Source organism: Panicum virgatum, chromosome 4K (genome assembly GCF_016808335.1).
Source record: "Panicum virgatum strain AP13 chromosome 4K, P.virgatum_v5, whole genome shotgun sequence".
NCBI classification, from domain to species: domain Eukaryota; kingdom Viridiplantae; phylum Streptophyta; class Magnoliopsida; order Poales; family Poaceae; genus Panicum; species Panicum virgatum.
This window is the reverse complement of record NC_053139.1, coordinates 20,440,169-20,464,571: the sequence shown is the minus strand read 5'-3', so window position 1 is coordinate 20,464,571 and position 24,403 is coordinate 20,440,169. Positions and strand designations below refer to the sequence as shown.

The following is a 24,403-nucleotide window of genomic DNA, read 5'->3' as shown; positions in this document are numbered from 1 at the left end:
ACGTTCATGGTCAACTCCCATCCAGCTACAGTGCTTTTCGATACTGGTGCTACTCATTCATTCATCACCAAGTCATATGTTGAGCAGCATAGTTTCTTTACCACCACATTAAAGAGGTGTCTGCTAGTCTCTTCACCGGGAGGGGAGTTGAGATCCCATATTGTTTGCCCCCGGGTCAGTATAGCCATAAGGGGGGCAAAGTTCAGTGCTAATCTGATGGTGCTAGACACCAAGGGTATTGATGTGATTCTGGGAATGGAGACTCTTGCCAAGTGGGGAGTCAGAATTGATTGTGCTCAGTGGACAGTTCACTTGTCAGCATCTGATGGCCAGCAGGTCACAGTCAGTGCTTCAGAACCCTCGGGGTTTCTTCATCAAATGGAGGCTAGACCCACAGACGGTATTCGCGTGGTGTCTGAATTCCCGGATGTCTTTCCGGATGATCTGCCAGGTGCCAGGTACGCCGCTTGAACGCGACATTGAGTTTTCTATTGATCTCTTGCCTGGCATATCTCCTATTGCAAACCGGCCCTACCGCATAGCACCTATAGAGCATGAGGAAGTCAAGAAGACCATTGATGAGTTGCTAGCCAAGGGCTATATCCGTCGCAGCTTTTCTCCTTGGGCTTTTCCGTTGTTGTTAGTAGATAAGAAGGATGGTTCGAAGAGAATGTGCGTCGATTATCGGGATCTGAACACAGTTACCATCAAGAACAAGCATCCACTGCCCCGTATTGAGGATCTTTTTGATCTGCTTCGAGGTGCTTGTGTATTCTCGAAGATTGATCTGCGTTCGGGTTGTTTTCAGCTGAGGATCCGTCCTGAGGATATTCCGAAGACGGCATTCACCTGCAAGTACAGGCTGTATGAGTACACGGTCATGTCCTTCGGCTTGACTAATGCCCCGGCTTTCTTCATGCACCTGATGAACAAGGTTTTCATGGATTATCTCGATGTCTTCGTGGTGATCTTTACTGATGATATCCTGATCTTTTCCAAGTCAGAGGCAGAGCATGAAGTTCATCTAAAGCTCGTGTTGCAGAGATTGAGGGAGCATCAGTTGTATGCTAAGTTCAGCAAGTGCGAGTTCTGGATTGACGAGGTTCCATTCCTCGGTCATATCATCTCCAAGGGAGGCATTGCAGTTGATCCGAGCAAGGTGAAGGATGTGCTCGAGTGGGAGACACCGCAGACGGTGAAGGAAATCCGGTCATTCTTGGGCTTAGCAGGATATTATCGAAGGTTCATTGAGAATTTCTCCAAAATCGCAAAGCCCTTGACTTCTTTGTTAGAGAAGAGTGTGGATTTCATATGGACTGATGAGCGTCAGATGGCATTCGATGAGTTGAAGAAGAGGTTGACTACGGCGCCAATCCTTACTCTGTCGAACCAGAGCAAGAGGTCCAGGTGTATTGTAATGCTTCGAAGGATCGTCTTGGTTGTGTTCTGATGTAGGAAGGCAGAGTGATTGCTCATGCTTCACGGCAGTTACGTCGGCATGAGCTGAACTATCCCACTCATGATCTTGAGTTAGCCGCAGTTGTCCATGCTCTGAAGATTTGAGGCATTACTTGTTCGGGCAGCAGTGTGATATCTACACTGATCACAAGAGCCTCAAGTATATTTTCACGCAGAATGAGCTGAACATGCAGCAGAGGAGATGGTTAGAGCTGGTCAAGGATTATGACCTAGAAATTCACTATCATCCGGGTAAGGCCAATGTTGTGGCAGACGCTCTGAGCAGAAGAAGCTATGTCAACATGGCCGTGGCTTTTCAGATGCCTCAGGAGTTATGTGAGGAGTTTGAGAAGTTGAGCTTGGGTTTCTTCTATCACACTTCGAGTGCAGCATTCGAGGCAGAGCCCACTCTAGAGGCAGAGATCCGGCAGCATCAGAAGGAAGATGAGAAGCTGCAGGAGATTCGTGAGTTGCTCAAGAAAGGCAAGGCTCCTCATTTCAGAGAGGATGATCAGGGTACCTTGTGGTACAAGAACCGGATCTGTGTGCCAGATGTGAAGGATCTTAGGAAGTTGATCCTGAGCGAGGCTCATGATACAGCGTATTCCATTCATCTGGGCAGTACAAAGATGTACTATGATCTTAAGGAACGATTCTGGTGGTTTGGGATGAAGGGTTCCGTTGCAGAGTACGTGGCTATTTGCGAGACTTGTCAGCGTGTCAAGGCTGAGCATCAGAGACCAGCATGTCTGTTACAGCCATTGAAGATTCCAGAGTGGAAATGGGACGAAATCACTATGGACTTCATTGTTGGGTTGCCTCGTACTCAGAAAAGGTACAACTCTATATGGGTAGTAGTGGATCATTTGACGAAGGTTGCTCACTTCATTCCGGTGAACACTACCTACTCCGGTGCCAGACTGGCAGAGTTGTACATCTCCCGGATTGTCTGTTTGCATGGTGTACCCAAGAAGACCATATCTGACAGAGGATCTCAGTTCACTTCACGGTTCTGGGAGCAGCTCCATGATTCGTTGAATATGAAGCTGCGCTTCAGTACCGCCTATCATCCTCAGACAGATGGGCAGACAGAGAGAACCAATCAGGTCTTGGAAGATATGTTGCGAGCCTGCGCTATTCAGTATGGTACCAGTTGGGATAAGTTCCTGTCGTATGCTAAGTTTTCCTACAACAACAGCTACCAGGCCAGTCTGAAGAAGTCCCCCTTTGAGGCATTGTATGGCAGAAAGTGCAGGACTCCTCTTTATTGGGATCAGATTGGTGAGAAGCAACTCTTTGGCCCTGACATTATAGAAGATGCAGAGCAGATGGTACAGACTGTGCGGGAGAATCTGAGGATTGCACAGACTAGGCAGAAGAGCTATGCAGATGGCAAATGGAGGGACCTGACCTTCAGCGTTGATGATTATGTATATTTGAAGGTGTCCCCGATGCGAGGGATCCGCAGATTCAACGTCAAGGGGAAGCTAGCACCTCGGTATATTGGTCCATTCAAGGTGCTAAAGAGGAAAGGCGAAGTTGCTTATCGCCTAGAGTTGCCTACCAGTCTCTCTGGAGTGCATGATGTCTTCCATATCTCTTAGTTGAAGAAGTGTCTACGAGTACCTGAGGAGCGGGCACCACTGGATGGGTTAGATGTGCAGGAAGATCTGACCTATACTGAGCATCCGGTGAAGATTCTGGAGACATCAGAGAGGGTTACACGGAACAAGCGCATCAAGATATGCAGAGTTCAGTGGAGTCATCATAGTGAAGCTGAGGTTACATGGGAGCGAGAAGATGAGTTGAGGAAGACATATCCAGATCTCTTTGCTAGCCAGTCCAGCTGAATCTCGGGGACGAGATTCCTATAAGGGGGTAGGGTTTGTAACACCCTAATTTTAATTTCAGCATTTAATAATAAATTTAATTGGCTTTATTTAAATTTTTAAGGTTTATTCGCTTAGCCTTGCATTTAATCTAATTTTCTTTCACAAGTAATTAAAATTTTTCTAGGTTTAAACTTGTTTGTGCATTCATGTTGGTGCGTAAGTTGTGTTAGGTTTAAAATTTAGTGTGAAAAACAAAAGAAAAAGAACAGAGAAACCAGCCCAGCAGCCCAACCCCAGCCGACCTGTTTTCTTTCCGCCCGGCCCGCGACTCCCTTTTCCCCGGGACCCCACCTAGCAGCCACTCTTTGTGCTCCATCGCGGCAGATGCGCAGCGCCGTTCTCACCTGGCCCGCGTGCCAGCGAGTGAGGCCCGCGCGGACGTGCTCCCCTCAGCGCCAGCGCCCTTTCACCGATGCACAGCAACCCGGGCCCGCTTGCCAGCGACACAGCACCCGTTTCCCACGCGGCCGCACCATCCCTTTCCCAAACGACGCTGATGCGCCGGTCCCACCGGTCAGCTCCACCCCTTACCTTCCTTTCTTCCTCCCTGCGCCGGCCCACGCCGAGCTCCGTTCCCCGCTGTCCTGTGGACCACCTCGCCTCTGCAGGCCCACCGTCCAGTTTCGCCTGCGCCATCTCCTTCTAGAAGCCGATTTCCGTGTACAGGATCACGTAAAGCTCTTGCGTGATCCGCTTCCTCCGCGGTAAGGCCCATCCGAACCCGCCGCCACGATCCTTGCGGTCGCCTTCCATACTGAGGCCGCCAACATCTTGGCACAGCTTTTAAACACAGCCCCGGCCTTCCTAGCGCCGCACACGCCCACCTGCACAGCCTAGAGCCCTGGAACCACCGCGCCGCCGCAGCTCCACCACGCCGAGATCCTGCGCCGCCGTGGACCAGCCGCCCCACTGCAGCTCCACCTCGCCCAAACCCCGCCATAGCTCCGCCTCGGCACCAGGAAGCTTCCCAAGGCCTCCACCCGCGACTCCGAGGCCTGCACGCATGGGAATTTCCCCGAGATTTCCGCGCAGGTGAGCTCGCTGCGCCGACGCGATTCCTCGCCTCCGGCGATCCCGGACCTCCCTGATCCCCCGTGGAACCTCCGCAGGACCGCCGTGAGTTGATCCGTGGAGCCCTGAAGGCCGGAGAAGCCCTGCTCCGACCTGTCCTCGAGCACTGCGCTGATCCCGCCGCTGGACCCCGACGCCGACCACCCTGCGCTGCCTTCGAGCTCACGCCTGAGCCTCGGTGAGCACCCACGCGTCCCCCTCCTCCTTTAGCGTTAGTTGTTGCAGCCCTTAGGCCACGTTCGAGGCCGGAACGCCCGGTCGCTAGTGTTCCGCCACCGCGCAGGCGCACCCCACCGCGGCGGGCATGCTGCAGCGCCACACAGGCCTGCACGACCCTTGTTTCTGATAGCCCGTGCCTTGCGCAAGCCCCATGACTCCTTTGCACCCAGTTTCCCGCACTGGAACGGCCTGCACGCCGCACGCCGGCGATCACCAACGCCCAGAGCCGCCGCCGCAGCCGCATTCGCGCCCCTGAGTCTCCCCGAGCCATGCTTTAGCCCCAGGTGGTTTACCCATGCTGCGTAGTCCATCCCTGACCCAAACCCCGGTCAAAACGACCCCCCGGAGCACCGGTTTCAGCGAGCTCCAACAAACCCCACGCCGCGCCGCCGCGGACAGAGCCGTCGGCATCGAGCGCCGCCCCCCCCCCCCTCGCACGGAGCCGATCTCAGCCACACGATCTGCCTCGGACGCACGAGATTAGAACGGCGTACCCCTTCGCCCTGGGCCACGGAATCGAGATCCAACGGATCAGATCTGCCCATACCGGTTCGGCCTGGCTGTCTTGCTAAAGAGTCCCTGAGCTTTTCCAGAATCAACCCGCAGTCCTAGCCAGTTCAAAAGTAATTCCAGTTAGGTCCTGTTTTTAGCGTTTAGACCCCTAAACTTTACCAAAATGGAACCCGCAGTCCAGCCCCTGCAGTTTTGCGCGCCAACCCCAAATCTTTTCAGTTTTTATGTATAGGTCCCTGGTTTTTGCGCAGAAGCCCCTAGAAACCCTATTTTCTTGCAGTTTAGTCCCTGAACCTTGTTTTGGGCCTAGTTTTCGCGTTCTAGCTCCGTTTTAGGTGTTCTTTATGTCCACACGATCATTGTAACGCGTAGAATAGTTCTAGACCAGTTTTGCTTGCTATTTTTATGTATTATTGTACTGTTTCTTAGCTTTTGCCTTTGTTTGCATGTATGTGTATGTTCCGGACTTTGTTTTGGCGTTGCGATCGTGAGTAGATGTTGAGCAGTAGGAGGGATACCAGGAGCCACCCTCCGCGGGACACTTCGAGCAGCAGGAGCAGTTTGAGGAAGTCAAGTATAACATGAACACCACCTATCACTTTTAAATACATTTTCATACTGTATTTTAATACTGTATGACTATAAGAATTTCCTAGCCACATTTATCCTTTATATAATTACCTTGGGTTGCATTTTGGTTAGTTGTGCTAGGTTGCTGCGCTCTCACACATAATGGTCCTTTTTAATTAATTTGTTAATAATCTTATGCAACTTAATTCTGGAGCCGACCCTCTGTGATGTGTACTTGAGTGGCTTGTGCGTCCTTAAAATTATGTTTTGTTAGAAACATGATTTAGGGGGCCAGCACGGTGCTTAGTGCTGGGTTGGCCACTCTCCATAAGGACCGGTTCATAGAGAGACAACCTGGGACAACAGCGCTACCACAAGACTGGAATGGGACGGTCTTGGCTTACTAATTAGGTCATTTTGGTTCGGGAGTAACTTACCGACGGGGCAAGAGGAAGGGTGAGCTTCAATGGTCCCTGCGCTGCGAGGCTTCGTCTGTGTTATCTTGTACCCCTCGAGGTGGGCCCCATCAATGCGGAGCCTGAATCCTTAGCGGTTACACCTTACCAACGTGGTCCTTTGTAACAGCCTCGTAGTGAGTTTGCTAGTCATCTCACCTACGGAATTGTGATGAACAACTAGCGTAGCTCACGACTTGTGGGTAAAGATGTGCAACCTCTGCAGAGTGTAAAACTGGTATACTAGCCGTGCTCACGGTTATGAGCGGCCCAGATCCTCCTTTTGATTAGTGGGGTTATCTCCTTTTGATTAAGGTGGTTCCCCGGGTGGTTGGTTTGGTTCTCGTAGTTCATAATTAATTCTGATTAATTTCTATGTAACTGGGTTATGGTAATTTCATCAACTTATAGTAATTAGCTTTAATAAAATTTTGCCAAGATTAAAAGCTAATGCAATTAAGTCAGCCAACCTTAGAGCCTCATAGTTTGTATTATACTTGTTGAGTACAAGTTGTGTACTCACTCTTGCCTACTCTACTCTTTTTCCCTTGTTCTTTTTGGGATACTCTACTGCTGCTCAGTTCCCGACGACGCGGAGGAGTTCACCCGAAGCTACCAGGAGTACGAGGACTTCTAAGCGGTCGTCTCCCAGTCGACGTCCCTGTGGCGCCCAGCTTCAGAGAGTTTCGTACTTGTTCTACGCTTCCGCATATTTGTATTAGACATTTTGTCATTAATGTAATAAATAACATTCGTACTCGCTTTATTATATCTTTTTACATGATATGTGCTGTGATATACTGTTCATTCTGTTGTATATACGTGTGACTTGATCCTGGTACGTATATGATTGCTCGGTTTGTCTTTTTGTAAACCGGGTGTTACAGAGTTATTTTAAAAAACTTGATAAACCATAATTTTATATTCATAGACAAAACTATTATGTCGAAGATGTGAAAGAGAAATTAACTTTTAACTTGGCGAAGACGACTATACAAATTGATAAAAACAATTTATTGATTAGCAAACAAACCACCGTGAACTAATTGGCTTGCACAACCTTTGAAATTTGCATATAATAAAATTAAGAGAGATGTACAGTAATTTCTATAGCTCATGCCTAAATGACTTGCAATTGCTTTTTGATTCTGCGAGTCTTCCGCGTGCCATTCACAAGCTTCAACTACAGATGCTGCCCGAACAATTTATATGATTAAAAGGGATGTAAGAATAAATATCTCAAAGCTTATGTTTATGTACAAAGCAGAATAATAGGGCAATTCTTCTTGACCTAACTCATGGGGAGGCAAAACATTTGGCGTGACTGAATTGAGAAAGTCTGGGGAATAAATGGATAATTGTTCCGTGTGTCATCATCAATAGAGTCAAAGCTACAATATAGCTTTTCCTTTCCTGGGAACCAGTGGCAATGACCTTGAATTTATCGCAGTTTCTGATTGCCACCTTAAGAAGAATCCTTATCGAGTAGTTGTGCCGATTTTACATGAGGAATGTTAGAGTATATTTGGTAGTTGTAGATATACGTATCGTAAACTGTCATATGTATCCCGGAGAGCCTTACCCCCCCCCCCCCCCCCCCCCCCCTCAAGTCATGCACTCTCGTATATACCGGCCGAGGCCTCAATGCAATACATCCACAACATTATACGCATCTCTATTCTCTCCTACCAAATATACTCTAACAAGGAACCACCTACATGGGTCAGCTCAACGGTTTTTTCGGAACTCACCCAAGAAAGAAGATAAAAATTTGTAAGAGGTCAAACTATATAATAGTACATTCTACGAATAAATTAGCTAGTACGATCATCCCAGACAATCTGCATATCAAGTAATGGAGATTTTCTTACCTACACAGTGATAAAATGGCACCGCCACCTGGTCCATTAGCAACCCAAAATGAATCAAAATTCTGAGTACAACCATATTAATATTACTCCATTTCCTCTATTATAGAAAGGTAAGCAAACCAGTTAGTCAATAAGCAACTGCCATTCGCAGATACACTTTATAACCTAGTCTCTGCACTCTTTGTCATTCCCACCAGTCCACAAGGAAAATATGCTGCATATGTCTCAAAATTTTCTTTTCTTTCCTTTCTAAAAAAATGGCACTTATGAGAAATAAAAAAATTCTAACTTTCATCACCAACAAGCCAGCGAAAACAGCACCAATGTGCAAGCTTGTCTCACATGTTATTCTTCATGCAATGTCAATGCTAGTTAGCTAAAAGAAAGCCTACATATTATTTCTTTGATCTATAAATTTCTCCAAGTACAATCTCGATTCTTAGTCATGGCAAATTAAATTTTACTTTATTGAACACGCTAACCCTACCCTACCAAATACCACTGCAAACCACAACAAAAAAATTGGCCACACCAGGCAATTCACCCCTAACCTCTCTAGTTCACTCTGTACCTGAAACTTCAATGATGGTACAGAGTAGAAAGCAAAGAACTAAAGGAAAAAAGTTTGTCATTTTGCACTGGTATTCAGTGCCATATGCCATGATCCAGCAAAAAGAAGTTAATGACTTCTTGCTGGGAAAAAAAAGATATACCATCAAATATTTGCACAGCCATAAAAATGAGATGATCCCATTTATTGTCAGAAACCAAGAGGCCTCGGATTCAAATTTATTTTACTATGATCTAAATAGATCAAACTCATTTCCTTATGTTTCCAGATCACCAGACTGCTCAAAACTTGAACAAATCAATGATAATTACCAAGCAATTAGATTACATGAGAGAGGAAGGGCAAAGCAGAGGTGGATCTTACTATAATAAGGAAAAATATTTCAAGCATGTTGCATAGTAAAAACAGCACAGGTTCTCTTGAAGCCTCTTCAAATTTTTGCACCAGTATATTCTTTTCATTACATAGTTTCTGGACATCCTTTTCAAGATCAGCAATCCTAGAAACATAGTATGCAGAAACCCTGAACTCAATGGAACAATGGTTACTCCATCATCTGCAACTGAAGTATAAAAATCATACGATGCAAATTAAAAGCCATGCAGTATATATGCTGGCATGGAATAATATCTAATTATATATGCTTTCCATATATTCAGATATCTATGTCAGAAACAAGAATATGAAGCTAATTGCCCATGCATTGGCAGATAACATTCGTAAGGTCAGTCACTTACTTTGCCATGGTAATTAAGAAGAAGGCCACACATACCCACAAGGTGCTCAGTTATGGTAGGAATGGTTGTGTTGGTTGTAACTTCTAGTCGCCAATTCACATTACTTGGATCTAGGTTCCCGTCTACAGAAAGTTCACAACGGCTTAAGATGACGATCACCTAAAAAGTAATGAACTGCCGATGCTAATAGAAATAAAAGTGTATGATTACCTGGTACGTGGCCAGTGGTGTTTGAATTGATAGTAGACTGAGGTTGCATAGAGAAGTTCTTGTGGATCCATTCGGCTTGTGGTCATGACCATGGGGAACTATACTGTTAGTTTGTACGAGTGCATGTGATGGGATCACATCAAAATGCATGTAATGGCAGCCATCATAGCCTAAAAAAGAAAAAATGCAGAAGCATAGACAGTTAGATAATATGCAGTGAGCTGAAGAAATTGTTTCAGATTCAGAGATGTTTGTGCATTGTTGGTTTCTGTTATAGAAATATGGTCAAGATGGCTTTACATTCAGACATTCAAAATTTTCAAATTGCCATCATGCTTTCTGCACTGTATAGCACAATTAATGTATCCAGTGACTGAAATTCTTACCAGAGTAATGCAGCAATAGTTAACACATGAACATCGATTAGAAGGAACAAATAAAAAATATTATCTGAATGCTATTTACTTAACTGCATGCATATATAAATAAATGTACAGGGCTGATGCCAACACGACACAGAGTTCATAATAACTTGCTCATCCAAGCATTCATCATAAGGTTAATTGTGTCCCTGCATTAACTCTCATCACAATTCTTAATGTATATGGACATATGACTTTTAAGAACCATGATAATTCACAGCTTTAAATTTCTGAACGACAAAGTTAAAGTTCTATATAATCTGCAGAACCAAATGAGCTAGGGAAATCAATGGAGATCACTACAGAATCATATGTATCATATGGCTAGCGTTTCGCTGTGCTTAAAACTTAAACAAATCAGATTGCCACTATTATACATTATTTAGAACTGAAGCAAGCAAGTAGCCAAGCATTGACATTCAGAATGTTCATTGAGAAGACGAAAGAATGCGGGACTCACAGGAACTTGCGGCTGCGGCAGTTGGCACATTGCAGTGGCCCGTGTCCACCAGCGATCTCCACTCTCCAGTCCCGTGAGGCAACGGCGCCCCTGCAATTGCAGCCGCTGCAGACCTGCAGTCGAGGATGCTGCAGTGGCAGCGCATCCACCACAGCAGAAGAGAGGAATCAAGGCATGGCAGGGATACGATATACTGTTACCACAATTGGCTTCTATCATTTCACATTTCGCCGGTGCATTTCATCGAACAAATGGCATGCAGAAGACAAGGATGAATGTTCGGAACTGCAAAACTAAGCAACTTGCGATTGATTTTGTAGCAAATAGGCAAAACGGATAGAGGAGATGATGAAGATCTCACTTGTGATCCTGGGATGTCGTGAGGATGAGCACCGTCGATATCCTCGCGGCTTGTCTCGAGCTCCTGCGGCGGGTGTGCGTTCAGTCCATCTCGCGGGCCAAGCGTCGCGTGCTGCTCTAGACTCGGCGGGGACGACGGCGGTGCGGTGATCCGCGAGGACGGCAGTGCCAACCCGAGATGGCAACGATGATGGAGGCAGCGGACGCAGCGAGGACGGTGGCGGGGATGGAGGGCGGCGCTCTGGACTCGGCGGAGCCGTGCTCAGGGCTCGTTGGCGAAGGTCGTGGGTCCTACCGTCAACGCCTCTCCTGCATCGCGGTGGCATCCTCATGGGCGACGGGGTCCGGATCGCCTGAGTCCCCCGCAAAGGTCCCCTGTTGTTGCCGGTGTCGTAGCAGCCGGAGGTGGAGAGGAGCCGCGAGGAGTGGTCGCGCATGGGGAGGAGGAGGTCCGGGAGGCACGCGCGGCCACGGCGCTGTTCGCTCAGGGCGTCGTCGTGGTGACGACGACGGCGTCGAGGAGGACCCCGCGGGGCACGGCGCGACGGGAAAGGAAAGAGGAGGGGCGCCGGGGAGGGGAAGTAGGGGAGCAGCGCCGGGGTGGGGAGGCGGCGGGCGTCATCGTCCTCCTCGCACGGGTCAGCAGCGGACGACCTCGGACCAGGCAGGGGGCAGCAGCAGTGCCGACGGCTGCCTGACGCCGAGTGGGGGCCGGACGGGAGGCGTCAAGATGCACCGTGCCGGCGGCAGGCGGCAGGCGTCACGACGTTGCGAGATTGCCGATGCAGGTGATTGCAGGGAGGAATCACGGAGAGGCAGCAATCAAGGAGGAACCCACCCGCGGCTGCATGCTTCCCTTCCGTGATTGCAGGTGAATATGGAAGGCAACCAAAATCCCTAATTTGTTGCGCGTGATCAGCGAGAATCGCATGAACGAAGGCAATCGCACGGTGGGTACAGACGGCGGGTAGAGAAAGCGTCGGTGTTCCAAACTTTTTTTTCCCGTCGGAATCCACTTGGGCGAGGGTGATTTTCGGTCTGCCAAGGCCGCTGTGGGCCATCTGAGTGTGTTTTATAAAAGAGATAGGTAAATTAGTCTAGGTCAAAATCTATCTATTTATATCTCTATACTATAAGAAACAAAAACAATTGAAATAGTCTTCCACCAAAAAAATTACAGTCTTCCACTAAAAAATTTGCCCACACTCACTCACAGAGGACCCACAAATCAAAAAAAATTTGGTCGTCGACGAAAACTTCCAGCGGCAAAACAGGGAATCGGTGATGTTTCCCGTTCTTTTTTTCCCACCGCGCGACGTACCCATACCCATGCGCCATGGCGGTCTTCTGTGATTGCAGCGGACAGGGGGATGCGACGGGGTCTTCCGTGATTACAGCGTCGAGTTCCTCTGGATCCCTCCCCTACCACCGCAGCGCTGCTCCCCTTCCTTCCCCTCCTCCCTGCCTCGCTACGCCGACCCTCCTCGCTGCCCATCCCCAACCGCACACCCCTCCTCCCTCCCCTGCTTGGTCCCTGCGTGAAGCGGCAGCGGGACCGGCGCGGGGCCTGCATGGAGCAGCGGAGGCCGACGCGGGCGTGGGACGGCGGCAGGCTGGCGCGGGCGTGGGGTGGTGGCGGGGCCTCGCTCCGTGCTTCCCTCCTCCTCCTCCTCCTCTCTCTCTCTCTCACGATAGCGGCGGCCGCACGCTGCCATATGCCGCCCCGCACGCGGCCACCACGCCGAATCCCCGTGGGTGGTGGGAGCGCGCGGTGGCCAGCATGCGGCGGGCGGAGCAGCCGCAGCCGCGGAGGCGGAGGCGGCAAGGCGGAGCGATTGCAGGCGCGGCGGCGCGGAGGCGGAGGCTCGGTGCGAGCGGGTTAAGGCGCAGTGTGTGCGGCTCCTCGGTTACGGCGGCACATCGTGTTGGTGGAGAGTGTCTACGTAGCGGACTAACACAACAACAGTAAGGAAAAGCGCGAAGAAATCAACTCAGGATCAATTGCGAAGGCTTCGCACAATCAAGCGAAATTCTCTCTCTATTCACTTTGTCTCATCAATGTACAGCGGTCTGGTATTTATATGTGACGGTTCACCTACCACTCTCTGTAATTTACACTGTAATACCCTCTGACAACTATATTCCTGGAATATTCTAAGGACAAAGCCATATTTTCACATCACAAGATGGAGCACAGCTGGATTCTTTACTGTTCACTGGGCCCAGCCTCGCGCATCATCATTAGGTCAGCTTGGCCTTCGCAGCTTGCGGCGCGACCGCTCCCTGACGCTTCGCTTCGTCGCTCTTCGCTTGGCTTCGCGTCATCACTCCTCGCTTGGCTTTGCTTCGCCTGGCTTCGCGGCACTCCTGGCTTGGCCTTGCTTCGCCACTCTTAGCCTAGCTTCGCGGCACTCCTCGCTTGGCCTCTTCGCCTAGCTTCGCGTTGTCGTTCTTCTTGGGACTCCACGTCCGGGTCGTCGAGTGACGTGGCACGTCTTCGCGCCTCTTCGCCTGACGCTCGAAGCCCTTCGCTCGCTCAGAAGGCCAAGTCGGCGAATGACCTTATCTCTGGTGGCCGAAGGTGGCGTCCCCAACAGTAGCCCCTCGGAGTCGTTGGTCCTCCTTGGAGGGGCGAGGACTCTGACTTTTTCTCCGAAGCGCCATCCTTTGGACCTCGTCCGATCACTTCGCGACGAGGGCAGAAATCTCGTTGAATTCCCTGTTAATCATTGGACATGATATCGAGGTATCATAAATGCATTTGTGAGGAATTTTAAATGATTTGACTTTTTCCTTCGACGCGGTTAACGAGGTGATAATGTGAACTACCGATGCAGCCCTTCCACACGCGCTCGCCCTGCAAATAATATGAAGGTCAAAATGGACTTAGTGCATCCTCCCCCCCTATAAAGGTGAGGGCGCGCGAACGGGGGAGACACTTCCCATTGCTCTCCTGCTCTGAACGCTCTTGCTCTCCTCCTGCCTCCGCGCATCTTTCACATGACCTAGCACGGCTTCAGCTCTTCTCTCCCTTCGTTAGCGCCACGACGACCTCGGCTGATCTTGTCATGGCTCCGAAGAAAAACAAAGCCCCGCCTACCACCTTCTTTGGCCAGACGAAGATGACTCTTCCCATGTTGGAAGACATGGAGAAGAGAGGTATTATCTCTCCTGGTTACGGGCGGGTTCCCCCGAAGACGGAAGTCTACGCGAAGCCCCGAGAAGACGAAGTGGTCGTCTTCAAGGACTTCTTTCTAGCTGGGCTTCGCTTCCCTCTCGATCCTGCTGTCATCGACATATTCGCCCGATATGGCGTCTTCCTTCACCACATGACTCCGAATTCCTTCGCCTGCGTCAGCCTCTTCATGTGGCTGTCGAAGACCTGCCGCATCACCCCGACTCCTGAGAACTTCGCTTGGGCGATGCGGGTGCATTACCAGCCGAAGACCATCTCCGTCCGAGGGTCTGATGGCAAGTCGACGGAGATGGAGCCCCAGTATGGGTGCTACACCTTCGCCTTTCAACAGACTGCTCCCAGCCCCATGGGCGCGTCGAAGAACAAATGGCCAGGGGACTGGTCTTCGTTCTGGTTCTACCATAAGGTCCCCCTCGACCCCGAGACAAAGCGCCATCCCCTGGTTACTCGGAAGCTTGGCAATCTGGGCGACACCCCGAAGGTGGACTTGGCCCGCGTCTCTGCCAATGAAGCGTACCTGACCGTCCTTCGTGGGGTGTCCAAGGTGTTGAGCATGCACGACCTTACCGAAGTGTTCATCGCGTGCGGGTGCTTCCCCGTGAGGGAGGGCTAGTCTGTGACCTTCTGGGCCTCGCCGGAGAGGGAAGTTTATGGGCTTCCAATGCCCAACTTCAGCGAAGTCTTCGGACTTCAGAAAGAATGTGAGTTTTTTTTTCAACGAAGGCCTTATAATTTTTGTCTTCGGCTTGCAGAGAATGATGCCACGGAGGTGGAGTCTCGTGCCGACGACATCCTTGGTCCCGTTTCCGGGACTGAGTATGATCTGCTATAGTCGAAGCTCGTAGGCACGGGGGGAGGGGGGATCGAGTGTTCTCATTCTTTGAGATCGAGGCCCCGCAGCGCTCTACCGAAGCCCTGCTCGCCACGCAGAAGTCGACGAACAAGACCGGAGGTGTGGGCGGCACCACCGCCACACTTGAAAAGAAAAAGAGAAAGAAAGGGGGTTCTGGCCCCGGTGGAGCGAAACGCTCGAAGCTTCTCGATTTTCTTTCTTCATCGCCCCTCCACAGCACTGGGACACTGAGGATGACGATGGCAAGGGGAGCCCCACCGCCGCCGCTCCGTCTCCTGTTGCCGCTCGGCCTCTTTCGGTCGTTGCTCCTACTCCGAAGAATCCCCTGGCATTGGAGTACAGCGCGATGGAGCCGGATAGCGACGATGAGCTTGCCCTCGATATCCAATCTGCCTTGGCTGCCACGGAGCCCCAGTTAGCCGCCTCGCCCACATCCCCTTCATCCTCCAAGTCGACATCGATGTCTTCGGACTCCTCATCATCTTCCAGCAGCGAGGACGTTGAGGGCCGCGGGTCTGGTCCCCAGAAGCAGGCCACTGCCCCTGAGACGGGCACAACTGGCGCCGTCGGCGGAGACGGTCAACTCCCCACCGCCGGGTCCTCTCTTCGAAGGCCCGCGACGTCCACCTCGACGGACAACAGCAGCTACCACGTGAGCACCTCCAACCCTATTGAGGTGGCTGCTGTTCTCGAGATGCCGGAGGCAAAACTGGTCGGAGACAATGTCGTCGGCAGCCTCCGATTCTCCAGCAGCGACCGGGAGAGGAGGTTCCTTACCAAAGCCGGCTCCTTCTTCGGTTTTCCCCTCATGAAGAAGCGCTTGATGGCCACCGGAGTGAGCCAAATTGTTCAAGACGTCGAAGATCGCTCCTTAAAGGCCTTCGTCGCCTCCCGCTGCACCTCCCGTCAATTAAGGATCGATAACGAGCAGATTTCGCAGCTGGCGAGAGTGGAAAAGCGCGTGGCCAGCCTAAAGAAATAAAAACCTGATCTCGAGGTGGCCCTTGCCGCTGCGCGCCGAGGCGAAGAGCAATGCTGAGGCGGCCGAAACCGCCCGCCGGGACGCTCGCGTCATGGAGGAGGCGAAGGCGAGTGCTGAAAAGGCTAAAGCAGAAGCCGAAGAGGCCCGGAAGCTCGCCGAGGTGCGCGCGCTCGCGGGAAAGATACAATCCAGCGATGGCGCACTGCCATTAGCTCCGCAGCGGATTTGGTATAGGCTGATATGCACGGCCTGCTTGGGAAGTTTGCTCTCGACCCTCCGGAGATGTCACAGGAAGAAAATGTGGAAGTGTCAGAGCTCTTCCGCTGGATCCACACTTCCCTGGCGATGGCCAGGTCTGGCACAAACTTCAAGTGCGAGCTCTCCGCTACGGTCGCGGCGTGGACACTTAGCACCACCGTCTGCCAACTCCTTCCGGCGGAAAGCAGCAGCTCTTCGACGGGCATTCAGAAGGCTCAGCTGCAGCTTCTTCGGGATGCGTCTTTCGAGTGGCCTTCGTTGGACTCCCTGCGCCATGAGTCCCTTCCCACCTTACCGAAGAACATCGCCAAGAACTTCGACTTGGAGCTGGAGCGCATGAAGAATCAGGTACCTCTTTGCTTTCTTCGGATTTTGTCATTTTTTACTTTCCTTCCACTAACTTAGAGGTTTGTATTCTCCCAGATTCAAGAAAAAGCTGAGATCTTCGCGCGAGGCTTTCATGGTGATGCTAACGCCGACAACTTGTGCAGTGGAGTCTCCCGGAGATGGTGAGGCCGAAGCTCCTGGGCAAGGCGAAGGCGGAGTTTTCGAAGAGCAAGAAGGCGACGCGGCGAAGACCGGCGAGGTGTGAGGGGCGAAGGCTGAATGAAAAATGTTATTTTATATTTTGAACGAAAAAGTGTAATTGTAACTAATGCCTTCGGTGTCTGCGCAGGACCCTGCGTTGGCCCCTGCGTGGATTGCCGAAGGTATAACTCCATGGCGCCTAAATCGAGGAAATTTTTATGTTTCTGGTTTAACTTGGGCGAAGATCCGCGCTCGTCGCCCTTGGCTTTCATTCGGAGACTTCTGGTCTAAACGGAAACATGTATATGAGTCACCCAACACTGATACGAAGCGGTTTTTTGCGGAATTCCAGCGTGATCCTGAGAAACACACCGAAATCTTGGCTGAGCGCAGGCTTCGCCGCTAGATAAAACGTCTTTTGGACACCGATAAGCCTTATAGTGCGCTGATGGGCCTTCTAGAACCAAAGCCGGAGCCCGTGGAGGAAGTGATGGCCCCGCATGAATTCATATACCGTCGCAATGGGATTTTTGACGAAGAGTCATCTTAATGTTGTGTTGCCCTCGCTTGCATGGGATGACTTTGAAGCTTTTCTTCGTCGGACTACCGAAGAAATATTGGATCTCGCGGTCCGCGAAGTCATATCTGACTTGGATCGCATTATCTTTGAAGAAGAAACCTCAAATGTAACTTCGTAACTTCTTCTTCGCCTTCGTGCGAAGTGTATGTTTGTATCTTCTTCGCTTTGTGTGAAGTGTACGTTTGTATTGTGACACAAATGATGTTTTGTTTATACAGTGAAAGTATTCTTTTTTCCTCGTTTACCCTTCGACCGTACAAAAATTATGTGTTGCAAAGCACCACCCCCCCCCCTTTTGTGCGGGCGAGAGGGCGAATGTATTCGTTTTGTTCATCAACACCGCAGTCGAGCGTGACTTGTTTTTACGAAGCGCCACCCCCCACCCCCCCCTTCGCTCGGCTTGCGGGGGTGATGAATTTTTGTGTTTCTTCGACTTATTCCCGATGGGACTTCCGCCTTAGGCTCTCGCACATAAGGACTTCGTTAGGGGATCTTCGGCTCTTTAGCCGGATAAAGGTTGCTCCTAGCCTTCGGCTTTCGCACGAGAGGACTTTCCTGCCTTAGGCTTTACGCTCGTAAGGACTTTTCTGCCTTAGCCTCTTCGCTCGTAAGGACTTCTCTGCCTTAGGCTCTTCGCTCGTAAGGACTTCTCTGCCTTAGGCTCTTTGCTCGTAAGGACTTTGCTGCCTTAGGCTCTTCTCTCGTAAGAACTTTTCTGCTTTCAGCGTTCTATGCGAAAAGGATTTCTTATTTTAAAATCTTCGAAAGTGAAGCTAAGGGATGTGATGCCCTAGTTCGGCATTGTGCCCCGTGCTTACTTCTTTCAAGTGTCATTGCTTGTCTCAGCGCCGATGACTCCCCTCTTCTCTTGGCGAAGCGGGATAGATGCTTCGGCGCCTTCAGAATATACCTGTGCCAATGAGATTTCTTTTTTCGTGGGACCTTGTTTATACTTCACAAGTGGTTACACAGGGTTCCGCCTTGTTAAAAACCTCACACCTTCGACGTCCAGTTTGAACATGCGAAGGCTTCCCCGTGAGGAAAAGAGTACGGTCCCTTTGGTACATCATGCGAATCTTCGCAAACAGAAATAAAATTTGCGTACAGAAAAACTAAGCTATGAGCCCCTTCAGTTTCCTCCGGCGGCTCTTACACAGTTCCTACACATAGTACTTTTGCATCATGTCTTTGTTCCTTGAGTATGGGTCTTCGACGCCCTCCAGCGTGCAGAGTCTGCAGGCTTCTGGTCTCACCATTGAGGCGACAATGAATGGTCCTTCCCACTTGCTGTGCATTTTTTCTTTCTGTTTGGCCTTCGGGATTCTGCGGAGCACAAGATCTCCTTCCTGGATCTGCCTGGGCTTCACTTTCTTGTTCTTCCATCTTCAAGTCTCTTCTTGGTACTTGTCAAGGTTGATTACAGCTTGTATTTTGCCCGCTTCGATCGTATCGATCGAAGGCTTTTTGTCTTCTTCTCTCGTTCCTGCCTCTTCGGACGTCCTCCAAGATTTGAGCCTGATTTCCTCTGGTGTAATAGCCTCTTCGCCGTACAGCATCTTGAATGGGGTAAATTTCGTGGTCCTCGACTCTGTCGTGTTGTGGGACCAAATCACTCTTGGCAACTCATCGACCCATTTTCCCTTCGGCAACTAGGTGATGTTTTTCTTTATGCCCGCGAAGATGATACCATTGGCTCTCTCCACCGTGCCATTTGATTGCGGGTGGTAGACCGAAGCGAAGCATAGCTTTGTCCCCAACTGTGTGGTGAAATCTCTGAATGTGGCGTAATCGAACTGCTTTCCGTTGTCTACAGTGACCTCCTTCGAGACTCCGAAGCGACATACGATGTTTTGCCAGAAAAACTTCTGCAAGGCTCCGGCAGTGATATCCCTGAGTGCCTTGGCTTCGACCCATTTCGAGAAATACTCCACTGCGACTGCAGCGTACTTGTATTTTCCTGGCACCATGGGCAAAGGCCCGACAATGTCGATGCCCCATCGTGCGAGAGGCCACACCAGAGGCAACAATTGCACCTCGTCTGGTGGGAATTTGCTGTATGGTGCATGCCTTTGGCAATTTGGGCATGTGCGAACCATGTTGTGCGCGTCTGCCACCGCCGAAGGCCAGTAGAAACCTTCGCGAAAGGCTTTTCCTACCAAAGCTCTTGTTGCAATGTGCGAAGAGCACATGCCTGTGTGTATCTCTTCGAGCAACTGTCTGCCTTCGTCACGAGAAATGCATTTTAAGAGAGGCGTGCAGACCCCCTCGGTACAGGCCTCCTTTGATGATTCTATAGTTCCGGGCGTGAAGCACCATTCTCTTTTCTTCCTTATCATCATCCGGGATGAAGTGCCCGCGAAGATAGGCCATTATGGTGGCCCTCCAGTCTTCGCTGGTTATGGCGTTGATGAATTTTGCTGGCTCTTCGGCGCAGTTGACGGACTTGTGCTTTAGAGTTTCGAAGAACACGTCAGGTGGTAGTGGATCACACTGTGCTGCTGCCTTCGCCAATACATCGGCTTGCTTGTTTTGTGATCTAGGAATGTTTCGTATGCTGAATCCGAGGAAAAACTTCTCCATGCTTCGCACAGCTGCTAAATACTTCGCCAGTTCTGGCTTCAGCGCTCTATTTGACTTGTTGATGTATCCTTTGATTAACTCAGAGTCGGACCTGATGGATAGCCTTCGCGCTCCCAGCGCTCTGGCCTTCCGAAGACCTAAGAGCCGGTCTTCGTATTCAGCAACATTGTTCGTATACCCTTTGAAGTCTAGCCTCACTGCATATTTCAGCTGCGTGCCCGAAGGGGCTGTTAGGATTACCGAAGCCCCTGCTCCATCTCTTTGGTATTTCCCGTCACATTCAAGCTGCCATATTGTTTCCAATTTTGGTGGCTCATGCGAAGGCGTTGCTGGAGTCCAGTCTGCAATGAATTCTGCCAAGACCTGGGACTTGATTGCCGTTCTGGGGACGAAGTCAATTGTGTGCTCTGCTAGCTTTGTGGCCCACTTGCCAATTCTGCCGGAGGCCTCCCTGTTCTCAAACATGTCCCAAAGAGGGAACGAAGTTGGGACTTTTACCTTGTGACTTTGGAAATAGTATCGGATCTTCCGCGAAGCCATCACAACTGCATATGCCATTTTTTTCCATTTCTGAATACAAGAGTTTTGATCCATTCAAGGCTTCGGAGACAAAATAGATTGGGATCTGCTTGAGTTCGCCTTCGATCATGCGTTCTTCCACAAGAGCTGCGCTGACTGCTGCACCCGAAGTGGTGATGTACAACAGTAGCTCCACCTTTTCCGAAGGGCTGGACATGATGGCCAATTTTTCTATGTGTGCCTTCAGGGCTTCGAAGGCCTTCGACTGCTCTTCGCCCACTGCATGTTGCCAGACCCTTTTAGAGTCTTGAAGAACGGAAGACATTTTTCTACCAATCTGGAAATGAATCTGTTTAGCGAAGCCAGTCGGCCCGTGAGCTTTTGGACCCCTTTCTTCGTGGTTGGCGGCTTCATCCGCCTGATGGCCTCGATTTTTTCAGGGTTTGCCTCTATGCCCCTTTCCGTGATCATACAGCCTAACAGTTTGCCTCTTCGGACGCCGAAGACGCACTTTTCAGGATTCAGCTTTAGCCCGTGTCGGTGAAGGTTGACGAACGTCTCGCGGAGATCTTGAATGTGATATTCCCTCTTTCTGCTTCGGACGACCACGTCGTCAACATATGCGGAGACATTTCTACCCAGTTGGTCCCCGAGCACTTTCTTGATCATTCTGTTGAAAGTGCAGCCCGCGTTGCGAAGGCCTTCTAGCATTCTCACATAACAATATGTTCCGAAGGGAGTGGTGAAGCTGGTTTGCTCTTCATCTGCCTTGTTCATGAAAATCTGATGATAGCCGGAGAAGCAGTCCAACATGCTCAGCATTTCTGAGCCAGCCGCTGCGGCAACCAATGTGTCGATGCGAGGCAAAGGATACTCGTCCTTCGGACAAGCCTTGTCGAGGTTTGTAAAATCGATGCACATTCGCCACTTCCCATTCTTCTTCGGTACCATAACAACATTTGCCAGCCACTCTGGGTATTGCACCTCGCGAATGACACCTGCATCTAGTAATTTCTGGACCTCGCCCTGAGCTGCCTTCCGCCTTTCTTTGGATATTGACCTTTGTCCCTGCTTTACTGGTTTTGTCTTCGGGTTCACTATGAGAGTGTGTTCAATGACTTCGAGGACCAAGCGAAAACGTCTTGATTGTTTCGTAGGAATTGTACAAGCCTTGCCTCTTCCACCTCCTCGAGCTCCTTGCCGATGATCACAATGCGGTCGGGCACATCTTCGCACAGCGGTACCTTCTTTGTGTGCTCCGCTGGCGACACCCCTTCGAACCTCTGGCTTCTCTGCACATCTTCGGCGACAAATTCTTCGGTTTTCTCTTCGGACGCCTCAATGACGTGCACAGTCTTGTTGGCGTTGTATGCGTTGTCTTCGCATCTGCGTGCTTCTTCTTGGTTACCGTAGACCGTGACAACTCCTCCTGCCGAAGGCATCTTCATGCACAAATACGGCTGATGAATTACTGCTGCCAATTTTACCAGCGTGTTGCGGCCGAAGATGGCGTTATAGGGGTAATTGATGTCCACCACATCGAACGTTATTGCCTCTATTCTTTGCGTGGCCCCTTCGCCGAATGTGACGTTGAGCTCTATCTTGCCAAGGGCTTCGATTCTCTTGCCTCCGAAGCCAATAAGCGGGTACTGCGATTTCTACAAAGCTTGCTCAGTGAATCCCATCTTGACGAAGCACTGCCATACCAAAATGTCTGCGGAGCTGCCATTGTCAACTAAGATTCTCCCTACATCATTTCCAGCGAAGTGTACTAAATTCTTGCCAATGTTGGCTCTGATGACGAGGGGGTCATTATGAGGGTAGTGTTGCAGCCGAAGATCTGCCTATGTGAAAGATATCGGGACATGCGACCACGGAGTTCGGAAACATTTTCCTTCGCTCACATGAGACACAGCTCTGAAGTATTCTTTTGCTGTCTCTTCATCTCATGCACTGGTTCGTTTGATCCTTCGGAGATGGCGTTGATGATGTTAACCATACTGCCGAAGGGTGCATCACTTGCTCTCTCTGGTATTTGCCCTGGTTCAAGCTTTGGTGGTGGTGGTAAAGGCATGGAGCTCCTTGACCATGTGTTGGCGTACTGCGGAGCAGGTAGCATCGGCATCAATTGGTGCGAAGGTGGTGGCATGGATTGCTGCGAAGGCAATGACATTGGGGTTGTGTATGATGGGTTGTAGTTGTAGACTGGATATGAAACTGGCCAATTTGGTGTTGGGGTCCAAGTGGTGGGTAGAAGGGATGTTTGTTGCGGTTGTTGCGAGGTGTAGTTGACTGGCTTCGCTGACAGGGCATTATGGCGCTCGAGCTCCACTTTCCTTTCGATGGCGATGGGGCATTCATTGGTCCAATGGCCCTGGTCTTTGCCATGGAAGTAACAGAATGGTGTCTTTTCTCTTCGGCCCCCCTTTTTCTCTTTGACCTTTCTGGTGGCGGTCTTTGCGGGTGTATCTGTCTTCGCGGGTAGACCTGCCATCACGACTAGACCTGTCTTCATGACTGGGTTTGTCATCGTGATGGTCTCTGTCACTCCTGCTCTTGTGATGCCTGGATTCTCGCGACTCCTCTTCGAAAACACTATTGACAATTTTATGTTTCCTCGACTGATCAGAGTGTCATAGCTTCGAGTGCGACCTCTCATTGTTCCGTGACTTCCTCTGTTCGTTCATCTCTTCGAGTCTTTGCCTCTTCGCACGGTCGAAAATGCAGTATTCTTGCATTATTTCAAATAGATTGGTGACTGTCTTCGGCCTCCGCCGGGATAAGTATTCTCCGCATGGTCCTAGACTGATCCCTTTGACCACTGAGTCAATGATGCTCTGATCAGCAACGTCCGGCCCTCTTGCACGAAGCTTTATCAGGCTCTGAAGGTACTCTTGTAGGGTCGTGCTTCCTTGCTTCAAGTTGTGGAAGTCGCAGGACGTGACTTCGTCGGGCCTGACGGCTCGAAAACTTGCGCGCAACTGAGAACGAAGCTGATTCCATGATAGAATGCTTCCGGGTGGTATGTTTGCATACCAGCGCTGGGCTAAGCCTCGCAGCGCGAGGACGAGTGCCTTCGCCTTATACGCAGTGCCTCCTCCTGCCGCCTCTATGGTGGCTTCGTACTTGAGGAGAAACTCTTCGGGGTCAGTTTCACCATCAAACTGAGGCAGTACTGCTGGGTTGAGACGATGGGGCCATTGTATTTCCTCCAGTTCCTCGGATAATGGTGTTCTTCGCTGATAACTTCTTCGATAATGCTCTTCGCCTTCCGACTCAGAACAGTCAGAGATCTTTTCGATCGGTATGATCATTGGGCGAACCCTTGGTGGCACATGTTGCCGCGGGTTGGTTGTGGCCATCTCCTTCGGTGGTTGTGGTGGTGGTGCTTGCATTTTCTCAAGCAGCAGACGCTGTGCTTTAATCTTTTCTTGCAGCACTTTGCAGCGAAGCTCTTCTTCTTTTAGCTTGTTGTATTGATCCTCTCTCTTGGCTTCGGTTAGCATTGTCTCCTTCCCCTTCGCTCTTGTTATCATCTGTGGCTCTGCAGCTCCCTCTTGGAGAGCCTGCCTGTTGGCCCTTTGCACTTCTTCGAGTTGAGCGTCAACTCTTCGCATAACTGCGATGTCTTCGGCGGAGATGCCGAGGTCCAGTAGGTCGACCTCGTGCTGTCCGTCTGCGATGGTGTCGACGGAGATGTTATCCCCACTGGCTGCAGCGCCTTGCGCGGCAGCGGCTTTGTCTTACGCAGGCATCGTCGTCGTCATCGTGTCTGCCGAAGTGGTAGTGGTGTCTCCCTTCTTCTTCGCCGCCATTTGGTGTGGCGTGGTGTGTCGAACCAACGGGTGAGCGCCAAACTGTTGGTGGAGAGTGTCTCCGAAGCGGACTAACACAACAACAGTAAGGAAAAGCGCGAAGAAAGCAACTCAAGATTGACAGCGAAGGCTTCGCACAATCAAGCAAAATTCTCTCTCTCTATTCACCATGTCTCGTCAATGTACAGCGGTCTGGTATTTATAGGTGACGGTTCACCTACCACTCCCTGTAATTTACACTGTAATGCCCTCTAACAACTATATTTTTGGAATATTCCAAGGA

At 50.4% G+C, this 24,403-nt stretch overlaps 1 long non-coding RNA gene across 1 annotated transcript; it reads right to left on the bottom strand.

The window, feature by feature from the left end:
* Positions 1 to 8,771: 8,771 nt before the first annotated feature.
* On the bottom strand, positions 8,772 to 10,804 carry LOC120703447. Its single transcript, XR_005686967.1, has 3 exons — positions 10,450 to 10,804; positions 9,568 to 9,737; positions 8,772 to 9,479 (listed from the first exon to the last, which is right to left on the bottom strand). It is a non-coding gene; the product is annotated as an uncharacterized LOC120703447 (long non-coding RNA).
* Between the last annotated feature and the right edge of the window lie 13,599 nt (positions 10,805 to 24,403).